This window comes from Ovis aries, chromosome 12 (assembly GCF_016772045.2).
Source record: "Ovis aries strain OAR_USU_Benz2616 breed Rambouillet chromosome 12, ARS-UI_Ramb_v3.0, whole genome shotgun sequence".
NCBI classification, from domain to species: Eukaryota; Metazoa; Chordata; class Mammalia; order Artiodactyla; family Bovidae; genus Ovis; species Ovis aries.
The window spans coordinates 1,341,545-1,359,259 of record NC_056065.1 but is presented as its reverse complement, the minus strand read 5'-3'; positions in this window follow the sequence as shown (position 1 = coordinate 1,359,259).

Genomic DNA, 17,715 nt, shown 5'->3' with positions numbered 1-17,715 from the left:
CTTTTGTTCTCACTCCTCCTAGGCCCCCTAAACCTCCCCGTCCCTCTTCCCCAATTCTAACCTCGCCAAGCCCACAGGTGCTAGTCATGAAGGCTTCCGAAGAGAAGGAAGGAAAAAAGGACAAAAATTGACCGAAGCCGGTCTTCCAGGAATCTTCTCTGTATCCTAATCTGATAGACCTGGAGACCAAATTGTCCCCACCCCCATATGCGGATCCACATCCGCCCTTGCTTCCACAGGTTCCACAGGTTTCATCGGGAGAAGCCCGGAGGGGAACCGAACCTTCAGCTGCTCCCAGAGAGGGGGGCCCCGCCCAGGGAACTCGGGGAAGAACAAGGGGAATGGCCAGCGTAGCGGAAGAAGACCCAGAAGTCCCCTCCTCCACCGTTCACGCGTTTCCGGTCCGGGCGGGGCCAGCTAGAGAGGGTGGGGAGCGGACATATCAGTATTGGCCCTTCTCCACTAGTGATCTGTACAATTGGAAAACCCAGACTCCCTCATTTTCTGAAAAACCGCAGGGTCTTATTGATCTTTTAGAGTCTATCCTTTTCACTCACAATCCCACTTGGGATGATTGTCAGCAACTGTTACAGGTGCTTTTTACTACAGAGGAATGCGAACGGATCCTGTCAGAAGCTCGGAAGAATGTGCCAGGGGTGGATGGGAGGCCCACAATACAGCCTAACCTCATTGAGGAGGGATTCCCCTTGGTGCGACCCACCTGGGACTTCGAACGCGCTGAAGGTAGGGAGCGTCTCCGGGTATACCGTCAGACTCTTATGGCCGGCCTTAGCGCGGCCGCCAGGAAGCCAGCTAATTTGGCCAAAATAAATTCAGTGAGGCAGGAGCCAAATGAGAGCCCAGAAGCCTTCCTTGAAAGGATAATGGAAGCTTTTAGACAGTATACCCCTATTGACCCACAGGCAGATGAGTCACGAGCGGCAGTCATGTTAGCATTTGTAAATCAAGCAGCCCCCGATATTAGAAGAAAGTTGCAAATGATAGAGAGGTTAAGTGAACAATCCTTGCAAGATCTAGTGAGGGCAGCCGAGAGGGTTTTTAATCATAGAGAGACCCCAGAAGAGAGAGAGGACCACATTAGACGAGAAGAAAGATAATTTAGAGCTGAAAAAAAATATAAAAATCAAAAAGAGCTGGCCCAGATATTTTTTGCTGGGGTTGAAAACAAAAACAGTTTCCAAAGAGGAAAAAAATTTGACTTGAAAACTGAAGAAGAAACAAGGCGTAAGCTTGAGAAAAACCAATGTGCGTTTTGTAAAGAGTTTGGACATTGGAAAGATAAAAAAGACCAAAAAGAGAGACCCAGAACACCCAAGAACGAGACCCCTTCTCCCGAAAGTCAAATCCTCTACACGGGAGAGGATAGCGACTGGAGGGGTCAGGGCTCGATGCCCCTCCCCGAGTCCTGGGTAACCATAAACGTGGAGGGGAAACCGGTTGGCTTCATGGTAGACATGGGAGGCCAATACTCAGTCTTAAACCAAAAAGATGGACCTATGTCTAAAAAAAGTAGCTGGGTACAGGGAGCAACCGGGGCTAAACGATATGGATGGACTACAAAATGGCATGTGAACTTGGGAGCCCACCAGGTAACCCACTCTTTTTTGGTGATACCCAAGTGTCCAGCACCCTTGCTGGGAAGAGATTTACTGTCTAAAGTGAATGCCCAAATTCATTTTGACCATGGACAAGTGTCAGTCTTAGATGGGACCGGACATCCTCTTCAGGTCCTGTCTCTGGCATTGAAAGATAAATACAGACTATATTTGCCAGAGGCCCCAGCGACAATAAGCCCCGAAGTACAACCATGGGTTCAAAGATACCCTCAGGCCTGGGCTGAAACAGCAGGAATGGGACTGGCCAGAGGCCTCCTATCATTGTGGAACTAAAGGCCAGTGCTTTCCCGGTGAGAGTATGGCAGTATCCCATGAGTCAGGAGGCTCGACAAGGAATTATTCCTCATATACAACACCTCATAGACGCTGGGGTCCTGAAAAGGTGCCGGTCCCCATGGAACACTCCTCTGTTGCCTGTGAAAAAGCCTGGGGGGACTGATTTTAGGCCGGCTCAAGATCTACGAGAAGTCAACAAACGGGTGAGTGATATTCATCCTACGGTTCCTAACCCTTATACACTGCTAAGCAACTTGCCTCCAAACTACATTTGGTATACTGTTTTAGATTTAAAAGATGCCTTTTTCAGTTTACCTCTTGCCCCCGCAAGCCAAGAGATCTTTGCCTTCGAATGGCAGGAAGACGGTGATCAGACCCCTGTGCAGCTGACATGGACTCGCTTACCACAGGGTTTCAAAAACTCGCCCACGTTATTTAATGAGGCCCTCCCTGGACGAAGACCTCCGTGAGTATCGGGTTAAACACCCTACCATTGTTTTATGACAGTATGTTGATGACCTCATGCTGGCAGCCGTTACAGAAAAAGATTGCCAAGAGGCAACACGTGACCTCCTCCAAACTTTGGGGACTTTGGGTTACAGGGCCAGTGCCGAAAAGGCCCAGATTGCCAAACAAGAGGTCACATACCTTGGTTATAAGATAAAACAGGGCCAGAGGTGGCTAACACAGGCCATGAAAAAAACCATCCTCCAGATCCCTGAGCTGGCTAACCCTAGGCAAGTGAGAAAATTTCTGGGAACTGTGGGATATTGCCGGTTATGGGTCTTGGGGTTTGCAGAAAAGGCTAGGCCCCTATATGAAGGGAGCAAAGAAAACAAGGACTGGAAATGGACTGAGCCAATGAAGAAGGCCTTCCAAGAGCTCAGGCAAGCCTTGCTGGAAGCTCCTGCCCTTGCCCTCCCTGACCCATCTAAGCCTTTTGAATTATTTGTAGATGAAAAGCGGGGGATAGGAAAAGGGGTACTAACACAGAAATGGGGACCATGGAAGCGACCTGTAGCTTACCTTTCCAAGAGGCTGGACCCAGTGGCAGCCGGATGGCCACCTTGTCTCCGTATCATCGCGGCCACCGCTCTCTTAGTCCACAATGCTGACAAACTGACTTATGGACAGAGACTCTTGGTCTACACTCCTCATGCCATAGAGAGAGTTTTAAAGCAACCCCCAGGTAAATGGATTTCTTATGCCCGCTTGACGCACTATCAGGCCTTGCTGCTTGACACCCCATGGATACATTTCCAAACGCCCTGTGCTCTAAATCCGGCTACTCTTTTGCCCAATCCGGAGGGAGATAGCCCCCTCCATGACTGTGATGAGATACTGGCCGGGGTAACGGCAATACGAAAAGACTTAACAGATACGCCACTGGATAACAGTGAGCTAATATGGTTTACAGATGGCAGCAGTTATGTAAAAGATGGACAGAGACGGGCGGGAGCCACAGTAGTAGATGACGCTGGACAGACCATATGGGCTGAGGCCCTTCCCCCAGATACCTCCGCACAAAAGGCAGAATTAATTGCCTTAATTCAAGCACTAGAGAGAGCTGAAGGAAAGAGAATAACCATTTTCACTGACAGTCGCTATGCCTTTGGCACGGTACACATCCAGGGCCCAATATATCGGGAACGGGGGTTTGTGACAGCTGAAGGAAAAGAAATTAAAAATTTGCCTGAAATCCGTAGACTTTTGAAAGCTGTACAGATGCCTCGGGCTGTGTCAATAGTACACGTACCTGGACACCAGAAGGGTGACAGCCCCACGGCACGAGGGAATCGTGCCGCAGACCTGGCAGCTTGAAAAGTAGCTGATGAAGATTTCATCACCCCTGTGTTGGCGATCGGACTTCCACCTCCAGGTATGGGAACTCTGCCCCCGACCCCTGAGTATTCATCCTCAGATCTTGCTTGGATCCAAAAACACACCAACCTTCAAAAAGGTGAAGATGGATGGTACCGAGACTCAGACGGCTACTTGATAACTCCCTGCTCAGTTGGGACGGCAACTATGTAAACATCTACACTTGTCTACTCATCTGGGAGAGAAAAAGACCCTGATGCTCTTTCAAACTGTGCGCCTGCGATTGTTTGGTCCCCCAGCACCAAACAACTGTAAAGAACATAGTACATGCTTGTAAGGCATGTCAACAGATGAGACCAGGAAAAGGACAACATGCAGGACTGAGGTATGGGGAGAAGGACCAGGGCAACACTGGGAAATAGATTTCACCAAGGTAAGGCCAGGCAAGTATGGTTACCGGTACTTGTTAGTCTTGGTAGATACCTTCTCAGGGTGGGTAGAGGCTTTTCCTACAAAGGGAGAAACCGTGATGATAGTGGCAAAAAAGATTTTAGAAAAAATAGTTCCCAGGTTTGGCTTGCCGGTGACCATTGGCTCTGATAACAGACCTGCTTTCGTGAGTCAAATAGTTCAGAGCCTTGCCCTAGCCCTGGGGACCAAATGAAAATTACATTGTGAATACAGTCCACAGAGCTCAGGGCAAGTTGAAAAAATGAATCGGACCCTAAAGGAAACTTTAACTAAATTGGCTATAGAGACTGGTGGGGACTGGGTGACCCTCCTTCCCTTCGCCCTCTTCCGTGCATGTCATACTCCTTATCATCTCAATCTGACCCCATTCGAAATTCTGTATGGGAGACCTCCCCCTATATGTCCAATCTTTGAAGGGAAGAAACTACCACCTCCCACACTGGGACAATTCCAAGAGGCCTTGATGGCCTTAAGTAAGGTGCATTCCGTGTTTGGAAACTGCTCCAGGAAATACATGTGGGTCAGAATAAGGGAACTGTCCCCTCACATGACATTGACCCAGGAGATTGGGTATGGGTCAGAAGGCACCAAACCAAGGCACTAGATCCCAGATGGAAGGGTCCTTATGTTGTTCTTCTTACCACCCCAACTGCCCTAAAGGTCGACGGTATCGGGCCGTGGGGGCACTGCAACCACGTACGCCGAGCCACCTCAGCAGAGCAAGAGAACGCCAAAAAAGAATGGGGAGCATCTCTACACCTGTCCAACCCCCTGAGGCTGAAGCTCCGTCGTCGACAGGACCAAGACAAATCATCTGGACCACCTTGTGGATAACCATGTTATTCTGCTCCGAAGCTGCCAGTGTAAACCCGCATCAACCCGTCAGAATCACCTGGAAACTGCAAAATGGACTAACACGTGAGACGCTCAACTCAACCACCGCCATGCATCCGCCAAACACGTGGTGGCCAGATTTATACTTTGACCTTAAGCCGGTGGTAAATGTGCCTTGGGCTAGGGGTTACCTCCAGATGCAGGGGTTCTGGGCATGCCCGGGCCACCAGAGGACCAACTGGAAGACTTGTGCGGGGGCACAAGATTATTTTTGTAAATCATGGGATTGTGTTACTTCTAATGATGGGCCTCGGCACTGGGAGGTGGGAAATTGGGACCTGCTTAACTTCTCATTTGCAAAACCCACCCCTAGAGCCTTGGGGACCCAACTTTTAAATGTGAAGAGAGTTGTAACTATGCACAGGTTAGGGTAAGGTTCAATCAGGAAAAAGAAAAAAAAAGGGGGGGCTTGGATTTCTGGCCTATCCTGGGGAATACAAACAAGGGAAGTGGGAGGCACATACATTGACGGGGGAATTGTAATTATAAGCCAGATTCTAGAGCCAACGCAGATACACAGTATAGGTTCCAACCCAATGGAAAAAATTGATGTAACTCCTTACCCGACAACCTCCCTACCTATATCACAGAGACCAACAAGGGACCCAGAGGCAGGCCCCCTTGTTAAACTCGGACATACGGATCCACTATGGAAATTGGTAAAAGCAGCTTATACCACCTTAAATCAGACCCATCCTGAGGCAACTAAATCTTGTTGGTTGTGTTACAACTTAATTCCTCCTTACTACGAGGCAATAGGCCTCAATGCCTCTTACGACTTGGCCAATGGCACTGATCCTCCCCAATGTTGATGGGGAGAACGGAAAGTAGGCCTCACAATGAGAGAGGTATGGGGAAAAGGATTATGTATGGGCAAGGTATCATCAGAAAAATCTCCACTGTGTGCGCATGTCGTTGAGCTTATGGACTTGCCCATAGCCAGGTGGCTAATACCACAGATGGGAGGATGGTGGGTCTGTTCACACACGGGGCTGACTCCATGCATACACAGCTCAATCTTTGACCCCAAAAAAGAATTCTGTGTTATGTTAACAGTTGTGCCAAAAATACTATACCGACCAGAAGAAACTATATATGATTGCTGGGCCCAGAGGTTGACCTTAAGTTCTCAAGAAAGGACTGACAGAGTTAAGAGAGAGCCTATTATTGCCATAACTATAGCAACTATGTTCGGCCTTGGAATAGCTGGGGCTGGAACAGGAATAACAGCCCTGTCCCTGCAAAGCCAAGGATTTAACTCCCTGAGAGCGGCCATAGATGAGGACATCACCCGTGTAGAGAAATCCATCAGTCATTTAGAATCGTCTTTGACTTCCCTATCTGAAGTAGTTCTGCAAAACAGAAGAGGATTAGATCTGCTTTTTCTGCAACAAGGGGGGGACTCTGTGCAGCCGTAGGAAAAGAATGTTGTTTTTATGCCGATCACACAGGAATAGTCAGAGAGTCTATGGCCAAGGTGAGAGAGGGACTAGCCCAATGTAAACGAGAATGCGAGGCTCAACAAGGATGGTTCGAGTCCTGGTTTCAGCAGTCCCCTTGGTTGACCACTCTAATCTCCACGTTGCTGGGGCCCCTGCTAGTGCTTCTACTGATGCTTACTTTCGGTCCCTGTATTATCAATAGACTTATAGCCTTTGTAAAAAAAAACGTATAAACACAGTACAGCTATTTGTGCTTCGGCAACAATATCAAAACTGTGTCTCAGGACCAAGGGGAAGATTCCTCTATATGATCTAAGGACAGGGGGGAATGTTAGGGCTCGGAGTATTGGTGCATGGCTCAGTGAGGTATACTAAGCCTAGGACCTGAGTCATGTTTCCTTAACAGAACATTCCTTGACCAAATTAGGAGAAATTCATATACGCACCGACCTAAAGAAGGCAGGACGTGAGCTCTTCCTACCTAGCCAATCATGTAACGCCAGATACCCCTGTAACTGAGACAAAGCGCTGCCTGTATATAAGCCACCATAATCCTTTGTTCGGGGCTCTTGTCGGATTCCACTGTGCTGGATGAGACTTGGGCCCTAGTGCGCTAGAAATAAACTCCCTTCTTGCCTTTGCATTACTGTGGTGGACTTGTTCTCTTGGTCGGTTTGGAGATACGGGCTCGGAGTATAACATTCATGACAATCTTTTTTAACAATTTATTTATTTTTAATTGAAGAATAGTTGCTTTCCAATATTGTATTGGTTTCTGCCATATATCAGCATGAATCAGCCATCAGTGTACATAGGTCCCCTCCTCTTGAACCTTCCTCCCACTTCCCACCCTACCCTCCCACCCCTTCCCCTCCCCCCCCCCCCCAGGTTGTCACAGAGCACCGATGTGAGCTCCCTGAATCACACAATAAGTTTGCACTGGCTCTTTTCCAGTGGTGTGTGTGTCTCCATGCCCCTCTCTCCACCGTCCAACCCTCTCCTTCCCCCGCCCCTCCTGTCCACAGGCCTGTCCCCTGTGCCTGTGTCTCCACCGCTGCCCTGCAAATCAGCTCGTCGGTCCCATCTTTCTGGATTCTATGTGTATGTCAGTAGATGATGCTTGTTTTTTCTCTTTCTGACTTCTTTCACTCTATAATAGACTCTAGGTTCATCCACCTCATTAGAACTGACTCAAATGCATTCCTTTTTATGGCTGAGTAAAATTCCATTGTGTGTGTGCACCACAGATCCTCGATCCATTCATGTGTTGATGGACATCTAGGTTGTTTCCATATCCTAGCTATTGAAATAGCGCTGCGATGAACATTGGGCTACATGTGCCTTTTTGAATTACGGTTTTCTCAGGGTATATGCCCAGTAGTGGGATTGTTGGGTCATATGGTGGCTTTATTCCTAGATTTTTTAAGGAATCTCCACACTGTTCTCCATAATGGTGGTATCAGTTTACATTCTCACCAGTAGTGCAAGCTAGCTAAGTCACTTCAGTTGTGTCCGACTCTTTGTGACCCCATGGACTGTAGCCCACCAGGCTCCTCTGTCCGTGGGATTCCTAGGCAAGCGCCCAATAGTGCAAGAGGGTTCTCTTTTCTCCACACCCTCTCCAGCATTTATTGTTTCTAGATTTTTCGATGATGGCCATTCTAACCGGTGTGAGGTAATCTCATGGCAAACTTGAGAGGTACTTATTATCTTCGTTTAAGTTGAGGAAATTGAGGATCAGTGACTCGTCCAAGGTTGCACATCTGGTTAATAACATAGCGAGGATGTGAGGCTGAGTCAGACTGAGTCCAAAGCCCATGTGCTTCCCTGCACTTGGATCATGTTCCAGCACATATTTCCGTTTTAACTTGCACACAGATATTCATGCACACTTACACACAGACTATAAGCTGTTAATCACACCCAGCAGCCACACACTCACTAGCACTGTGTAACAGTGCCTCCCCCAGATGTTGCTTGAAACCTTCTGGCTTTCAGGTGTAAACATGCACCATCAACGGGTGCACATCTACATGGGCTGACATATTCCCACACCTCCCTCAGCAGGCGTGTAAACACAGGCAGACACACACACTCGTATACTAATGGGAGGCTCATCAAAACACAACTCACAGGTTAAAGCCATAAACTATGATGTAGAGAAGGTGACTGGCCACAGCTTCAGGGTTTGGGAAGAGGCCTCTTTGATCTTCCCAGGTTAACCCAGCTCCTCACACACACACCCCTGTCCTCCTTTGCCATCCACCCTGCAGGCCCAAGCACGAAAAGCCACGTGCACGTGGAAAAGCAGAGTTATGAGTTACAGCCTTGTGGTCTGGTTTTCCTCTGCCTATTTGCACCCTTGCCAGTGCCCTACCATTTGGGCCCTTTCTTTCCTCTATTTTTCTATTCTAATAGTTCTCAATAACTCATTTATGTCTTATTTCTGAGCCAGGGAAAGTTAAACAGACAAAAGTAAAGAAACTGTGTCGAGTGGTTGGCTGGGCTCAGAACTCAGAGTTCCCTAGTGCGGTGCTAGATCGCCTGCCCCCGTCTGTCCTGGGAACTGAATCCAAAACAAGGCCCATGCCCACCCTCGTGCCTGTCTTTCCCGGTCCAGTAGGTGGAGGATTCCAGGGGTGTGGAGGGGCGTTTAGGCTCACACTCTCTGGAAGCCATCGTGGATTGTTTTTCAAGAAGCCCTTTCTTCCTCGGGAGTTAAAGTCTCCCCCCTTGGCATTAGAGGAACCCGAAGGTGAGGTGTGCGCTCCTTCAGCCCCCACCCCTCTTCCAGCTCCTCTGGTCCATCCCACTCCAATCTCCAGAGTGTTTCGGTGGAAGAACTGGTGGCAGGGATAGAGATGTTAGAGTTTCTAAGGTCCCACCAAAATGTCAGCTTCAGGAGCCCAGATCAATTGTTGAGGAAGACAGGGAAATGAAAGGAACGGAGTCAGTGAAACTGAACTTCACCGTTAACGGCCGTCAGGCTCCCTGCCTGATTGCAGCAACTTGACATTTTAGTCCCCAGTGAGTGTCAGCTGCATCTTCATCATTCATGAAAAAGCCAGTCTCTGAAATGGTGCTTTATATGGATTAAAGTGTATTTTACGCTTGTCTGCAGTGGTTGTGTGGAGGCCTTGCCTGACTGTTCTTTGAGTTTGCCTTGAAGGAGTAACAATTTAGACGAGACGTGTGGTCCCATTTGAGGAAGGATCTCCTTTGGCGGCCTGGCATGTAGGGGCTGGGAAATGATGCCTGGTTAGTATGGAAAGGCTAGAGAGTCTCCTCAGACTCCCTGGTTCAAAGGAGGCAGGCTGTGCAGGCGTGGTGCATTGGGAGGCCCCAGTGGCTGGCTGGGATCCCTAGGCCGTGTCAGGTAGGATCTTCCCCGTGTCCCCGTCACTCGTGGGGCTTGTGGGATGAGGGGAGAGCCCCCCAGCACAGCCCAGCTCCAGCCCCTTGAAACTAGGAGGGAGTGTGGAGTGGCTGCAGCTTCGTCTCTGTAACTGAACCAGTCCTGAAGCCAGTGTTTGCTGGATGCCTGGAAGCCTCCGTGCCTTCTTTCTTCTAGCAGGGGGCTTGAGGTCTAGAAAGGATAAAAATAAATCTACCATAAGAATAACTGCCCAGCGTGGGAGAGCAGAGGCGTGCCCCTTCTCCCACCATGGAGAGGGGAGGGTGTCGTCTCTCGCACTGGAAGTTCCTGGTCGGGCTGTTGTGGATGGCTGGTTGACTAGCCTCTGACTACACCCTTTTCCTTCTCCCTGCCATGCCCCTGCCTTCACGTGTTCTCTGATCCTCGAGCTGCAGCCTGGCTCTCCTCAGCCACGTGTCACGGCCTCTCCAGAGCAGGCCAGGCCAGTGGGCTTCCGTCACTGTCGAGCCTGTCCCCACGCTGGCTCTTACTTGAAGAAAATGCAGTCAGCCTTGTCTCTCCCTTAGGTGTTTAACAAAGCATATTCCTCTGGCCTCTTGAGCCCCCTGCCTTGAGTTCGCCAAATCACCTGTGCCAGTTCTCCGCAGCTTTCTTGAATGCAGACTCTACCCTGCCTTGCTGTGCGTGTCTACCGTTTCATCTGTCTAGAACACCAAACCTCCCCGCTGACACCCAGACCCAGTTCTTCTTTAAGACAGTCTTTCTCCTTACTGCTAATATGGGAACTCCTTTTATTAGAGGCCCATCCCTACCTGACCCAAAGTGCGCCAATTACATTCCTTTCTGAGAGTTTTGACTAAAAGGCCAAAGTGAAAGTGAGGCTTGATTCCCTCCAGCAAGGACACTCAGAGGAATGAAGCTCTGGAAGTATGAGGTACTACGTTCCCTGCCACATGAAAGAAGCCTGCCATCGTAAAGAGTAAAGCTTACGCGCAGAGCGAGGCAGAGCAGAAAGCTGAGGAGCGAGTTCTGGCAGCATTTGAATCAACTCGACCTCATATCCTGCTATACCCTTGCTTTTCCCACAAATGAGTTAGTTACATGACTCATTATCAATGCATAATCTAGACTAAATTGGGTTTTTTGATCACTTGTACTAAGTAATATAGTAATATAGAAACCTTGTAAGTCGATACATACCATTTCAGTTCAGTTCAGTTCAGTCGCTCAGTCGTGTCCGACTCTTTGCGACCCCGTGAATCCCAGCACGCCAGGCCTCCCTGTCCATCACCAGCTCCCGGAGTTTACCCAGGCTCATGTGCATTGAGTCAGTGATGCCATCCAGCCATCTCCTCCTCTGTCGCACCCTTCTCCTCCTGCCCCCAATCCCTCCCAGCAGCAGGGTCTTTTCCAGTGAAGATACACTCATTTCAGTGAATTTTATTCATTCATTTTATTCATTACTGAATACCTACTATTCAATTCAGTATACATTTATTGAGTGGCTACCGTTTTAACATCCACTGGGCCTAGACGAGGCATAGAGAGATAATAAAGCTTATCATTTAGTGGAGGAATAAAGATGTTCACAGCATAAAAACCACAATAGAAGGTGTTATAGTTATTCTTTTTAAGAAGCTATTCTTCTTTTAAATGTTTATTTAGGGCTTACTATGCGCTGGATAGTATATGGTGAAATTTGAAGTATGAAAATACTTCTCTGGAAATTCCAGGGAGTGATAACTTTTGACAAAAACATTAGAAGGCACTAGAAAATAGATGCTATTTGGAGGTTCCTGAAAAATCTTGAAGAGTACGCTTTAGCCTGTTTTGGACTGGGGGAGTGGGGAGGGGCGCGGGGCAGGCTGGAGCGGAGAGCAAAAGTCCAGAGGTAGGAAGAGCAGAGAGTGGAGACTGGGAGGCAGGCTTGGTATGGACGCTCCAGAGCCCTGAGTGGCCTCTTCAAGTCTATGTTTAGCAAGCTGGCTGTGGCAGCAGCGTGTAGATAGCTTGGAAACCTAGGTGGCAGGCAGGGGTAACCCACACCCAGTGCAACACTGGGCAATTTTATGTAGTGTAGTTATATATAACGTAGTCCTGTCCTCTGGAAGCCTCTGATCTAGTTGTAGAGACCCATAAAACAGATCACAAAACAAAGTGTGTGATTAAGTCCAAAGCTTGGATCCAGATGACAAATCCAATGAAGGTCTAGTGAAAGGAAAGCTGCTGATGGGCTGGAGCCTTTGGGGAAGGCTCTTTAGAGTTGGTGGGACTCCTGCTGGACTTCAAAATTCTATCCAAGGTCTCTCTTCTCATTCCCCTGCAGAGCAGTTCTGGTGATGGCTGAAGGTAGGATAGACAGACACTTATCCAAGCAACATCTGCCCCCATGCCCTTCGTGTGTCCTTATACATAACCCAAGACAAGGCTGCTGATGGAAAGGAAACTGGAAGACAGAGCTTAGGAAAGCAATTTGGTTGCAGATTGGTCCCCCAAACTGGGGGACAAGAATGCCTGCTAGCAACTGGGAGTCAGTGTGCTAGGCAGAGATATCAAAACAGAAGCCTACAGAATGAGCCTGGGTCAAGATGACAGGTAATGAAAGAAGACTGCAGGTAGATAAGAACACAGATAGCCAAGACAAGCTCATCTGCTCGAACAAGGAACTCTCGACTCTGTGGTGAGCTTTGTTCCAGGAACCAGAAAGGGAACACTCTATCCAGGAAGGCAATAGTGATTTCAGCTGGGAGGGTGGTAATATGAGAGAGACGCAAATCACAGCAGCTGTCTCAGCAGCAATAGCAGCAACAAGCTGGGGCTATTTTTCCACTGCAGGAAACTTGCTGGGCCCTCCATGGGAGGTCAGGCTTCCAGCTCACCCCTTGCTGAGTGTGAGTGGTCATCTACCCTAGACAAGCAACAATTTCATTTTTTCCACTTCCTGGGATTTTTGTGGAGAGGACTGGGTGGGACAACCTTTACTGAGATCATTAGAAAGCATGTCAGCTGTAAAGGGTGTGATGCAGGATTAAATCAAAGGATGCTTTCTCTGCTAACTGGAAGGAGCTGGTCTCAGGATCACCAGTCTCTGGCACCACAGAGGCCTTTGGGACTCAACTTTTATTCGCTGGATTTTGGGTGTTTTGTTGTGTTGCTGCTTCAATGCTCTGATTCTGGCAACAGTGAGGCTTAGTAGGGGTGCCGAGAACTCCACCTCCTTCTGTGATCGCAGGCAGAAGAGGGTGTATAGTGGGGAAAGAGTTGAGATGGGCAGTGGGAGAGTGTTTGATGGGAAAAACGTGTGTGTTGAGCCCCTCCTGGAGTGAAGGGATTCTCTCTTCCTCGTCTCTGCCTCCCTGGTGACTAAGCACACCTGAGGTGTCCGGGGCATCCTGTGAATGGAGTGCAGGGTCTACCGTGGGAAAGCCTGGACCAGCAGAGGCGAGGGCCCGCAGCACTTTCGGGATCCAGCGCTTCTGATGATGTGTAAAATTGGTTTGGTTTACTTGGGAGCATGTTTTACTGTTTCAATTTTACTCTTGTTCAGTTGTTTTGGAAACTTCAGTGGTTTGGTTTTAATTTCACTTTGAACTCATTAACTAGTTTTTGTGTTTTTTTTTTTTTTTAAACTCAAGTTTGGTTTGTGATTTGTTTTTCTAACAAAATATTTGTCTTGCATTTGTTTCAGTCTACATCAAATCAGGGTCATTTAAAAATAATTTTTGGTTAATGTCTGTGTTCAGTAGAGCTGAGAAAGTAAATGTAGAAAGAAGGGAACAAGTGATGACTTTTAAATTTAATTTTTAAACCTAATTAGAGTGTCAGCAGTGCCTTAAGTGCTCATTAAGTTTCAAACAACGGAGAAGAAGGCAATGGCACCCCACTCCAGTACTCATGCCTGGAAAATCCCATGGGTGGAGGAGCCAGGTAGGCTGCAGTCCATGGGGTCACAAAGAGTCAGACATGACTGAGCAACTTCACTTTCTCTTCACCTTCATGCATTGGAGAAGGAAATGGCAACCCACTCCTGTGTTCTTGCCTGGAGAATCCCAGGGACGGGGGAGCCTGGTGGGCTGCCGTCTGTGGGGTCGCACAGAGTCGGACACGATGAAGCGACTTAGCAGCAGCAGCAGCAGCAGCAAGTTTCAAACAAACATCAAAGAAAAGCCAACTGGAAGGATCCTTTCTGTCCTCCACGCCAGACAGGAAGAGTTTATAATCTGTCCCATCTCACAGGCCCTCTGTTCCAGAGTCTTTAGTAGCTCTTCCATGTTTGCCCAGTACTTGCAGTTTACGTGCTTTTTCTGCATAGAATAATTGGATCCTTGTAGTAGCTGTGTATGGTAGGGAGAAGAGGGTATGAGCTACTATTCCCGTTTTCCAGGTGGGGAACTGTCGCTTGGAACAGGATTGCATGATATCACATAGTTTGTGTGGCACGTCCTCTGCCTGCTCAGCCAAGGTGCTTGTCCCCTGTCTTGAGTTGACAGGCTTTCTCACCCTGCATACCTTGGGTCAGTTCTTCAGACTTCAGACCCTCTAGGCTCAGGGGGTGCTGTGGAGAGCTGGGGAGAACAGCCCTGGCTGGGAAGGGCTGCAGGAAAGAGGAAGCAGCAATGGTTCTGCCTCCATCCCAGGAACTGAATTCTAGCCCCTCCCGTTTGTTCTCAAACTGACACTGGGTCCTAGATTCCAGAAATCCTCCTTCCTTCATGTTTTCGTCTGGAGAAGACCATAGGAGGTGGGCCCTCGCAGAACCCCAGAGTCGAATTTGCTCAGCAGGGAAGGCTTAGGCTGTGTACTCCAGGACCTAGGGCCCTTCAGTCCCTCCTGTTATTTAGGCAGCTCCTTAGCTCCCATCTTCATTTCCTTCCAAACACAGAGTAAGCTGAAGGGTTCCCACAGGGACCTGGGTAAATGCTTAGGCTGAGCACTTACCTTCCAGTCATTTCTCCAACGAATATCTACAATGGGCAAGCCAACTCACTTGCCTTATCTCCTTTCACTCTGGTGGTCCTATGAAGTAAGTGTCGTTACACTAATTTCATAGGAAATGAAGCTCAGAGAGGGCTTGTAACCAGTAAGTCATAGAGCTGGTTCCCCCGCTAGACATTCTGACCAAGCCTCTTGTGCCCACGTACTTCAGTTTTACTTGAAACGATGGACATGTGAGTGTGGTGTCCACACTAACTGAAACCACCCACTCTGGACAGGCACCATAGCAACCATTTGTGTGAATTATTTTGTGATAGGAGGTCCTGGTAAGGAACACAGTACTAACAAGCCACCACCAACTGGAAGAGTTCAGGAAAGGTCATAAGGAGATGCAACGTGTCCTGCCACCTCCCGGAATCCTCCTTGCTGGCAGCCATCTTGACTGAGCAATGCGTGCACCACCAGGAAGGACCCTGAGTCAGAATGATTGGCCAGAAACAACCCGGAAACGAATCCCATCACCATAAAACTGTGAGCCACATGGCTGAGCGGTCCTCCTGGGTTCCCTCACCCTCCTGCTCTCCGCCCAATAAAGTCCTACCCAACAAAGTCCCTTGCTTTGTCAGCTGTGTTTCCTTGGGCAATTCATTTCTCAGTGTTAGACAAGAGCCCCCTTTCAGGCCCTGGAAGGGGTCCCCCTTCCTGCAACAAAGCCAGAGTGGCCAGTTCAGGGAGGAAAAAGAGATTTTAAGTGTTTGGCTCGTCTCTGTGTCCATCTCAGTTTAACAGCCTCCAGAAAGCAAGGACTGAGGATGGTGAACATCTCTGTGACCGGTGTACAGGCTTTTGGTCAAGAGAGAAGGAAGAGGGACAAGAACTCTGTGTATTTAACCTGGGTGTGTGTGGGGGGCTGGGGGAGTAAGCAGATGCAGGGCAGACCCCAAGGTGAAGGGAGGGTTCTGAGGGTTGGGGTGCTCTCTCTCCCCAGTGACCACCTACTGCAGAGCTCTTGGGGTCTCAGCCTGACCTCTGGATGTGTTGCACCCTGTGCTTCTAAGAAGTCACTCAGTCCACACCCCTGCCTCCAGGCAGTCCTGCTAAGGCTCACCAAGTAGAGAGCCCTCTTTCTGAAAATCGCCCTGAAGAAGGAGATTCTGCTGCCTGCTTGCATTACACATTCCTTTTTTGATCCACTAGAAATAAGTAAATTCTTCAGAAGGGCTAACCTGAATCCTTCTTATTCAGATCCTGGTCGGCACTCACCAGAAAGAGAAAGAGGAGGAAAAGTGAGATAGAGCACATTTTAAGACTTTTGCTCAGCTGTCTTCCCTGACACCCGACTCCACACTGGTATTTGGAGTCTGGAGCTCTGCCTTAAAGGCACTCTCGTCTGCTGGAGCTGGAAATGAGGGTACCAGAAAGAGTGCATCCACCAGGGTCGAGGACAGACAAAGAGGGGCTGCCGCAGCTGGTGGCCCCAGGCTGGCTCCCTTAATCTTAGTTTCTTCTGGGATTCAGTGGTTGTGGAGTGGAGAGAAAGTACGTCGGTAGGAAAAGCTATTTTTCTTTGCATTGTGTGGAGGGGTGTGGCTTATCTGACCAATTCAAGCCGATACAGACAATGTTCTATTTTTGGTTCCTCGAGTGACCTTTTGCAAAGTGTTCCGCTTCTATAGGCCTCGGTGGGCTCCCCACACCTGTGGCTTGGGAGCCTGGAAGTGGGATGCGTGCATGTCCCTCTTGGTTGTGAAACCTGGTTAACTGGTTTGAAGCAGAGACAATGGCAGCACTCTGAGCCAAGATCCTTGGGATAAGTTAGAAATAAAGTCAAATTCTGAAACTCTTCTTATCAGAGGAGCCTCCAGAGGTCATCTGGTTCTTCCCTTCCACATTCCAGGCTGGAAGGTTCTTGTCACCATCCAATCTAGCTGGTTCTATATGAAGAGAAAGTTGTTCCATACCCTTCCCCACCACACCCAGTCTCTGTGAGGACTGGCCTCTCTTCCTGCACTTTTCGTCGACCATGGTGGATGCAGCAACCTATGGGTGCATTCCAATGGGACCGCCTGCTTCTGGGGCCTTAGGGCTTCACTCACCATAGGAGTCCTTGGTGCCCACGTTGTCATCACCCTAGAATCATAGGCATTGGGGTATAACTTCTGCTTGCTAATTACCCCAGTGCCGTCAGCTTGATATCATCTCCATGAGATAACCAGCCTGGCAATAACCAACTTGTTAGGCTTCTTGTATGATAAAGGCTGGGAAATAGTTCTCAAAATAACTGTTGCTCAGATCTGCTTGCTCAGCCGTCCCTTAAAACTCAGCTCATGTGTCCCCTCCTCTGAGATGCCTTCCCTGAGTCCCGTCTCCCAAACACAAGGTAGGTGCCCCTCAAGGCTTCAAAAGTGTTCACAGGTGGCCCTTATTAAGGCACTTATTGTGTACCGCAATGATGGCCTATTGCTGGGTCTCCTTCGCATTAGACTCCAGGCTCCTTGAGGGCAAAGCATCTTACTCAATTTTATATTTCCAGTAGTTGATACAGGGCCTGGCACAACAGGTGCCTGACAATTTATTATGGCAAAAATGAATCAACAGCTGACTGAATACATGAATGAGTATAAACTGTGGTTGGTGCTAAAGGTTTGGAGTTAGTCACAAGAGCATCCCATCAGATTCCAGAGGCAGGCAGGCCAAGAAGTCTGCCACCTGGAGGTCTTTAAGAAGGAGCACCATGCTGTCTGCCTCTCTGTGTGTGTGTGTGCGTGCGTGGTCACTCAGTCGTGTCCAGCTCTTTGCGATCCTTTGAACTCTAGCCTGCCAGTCTCCTCTGTCCATGGGATTCTCCAGGCAAGAATACTGG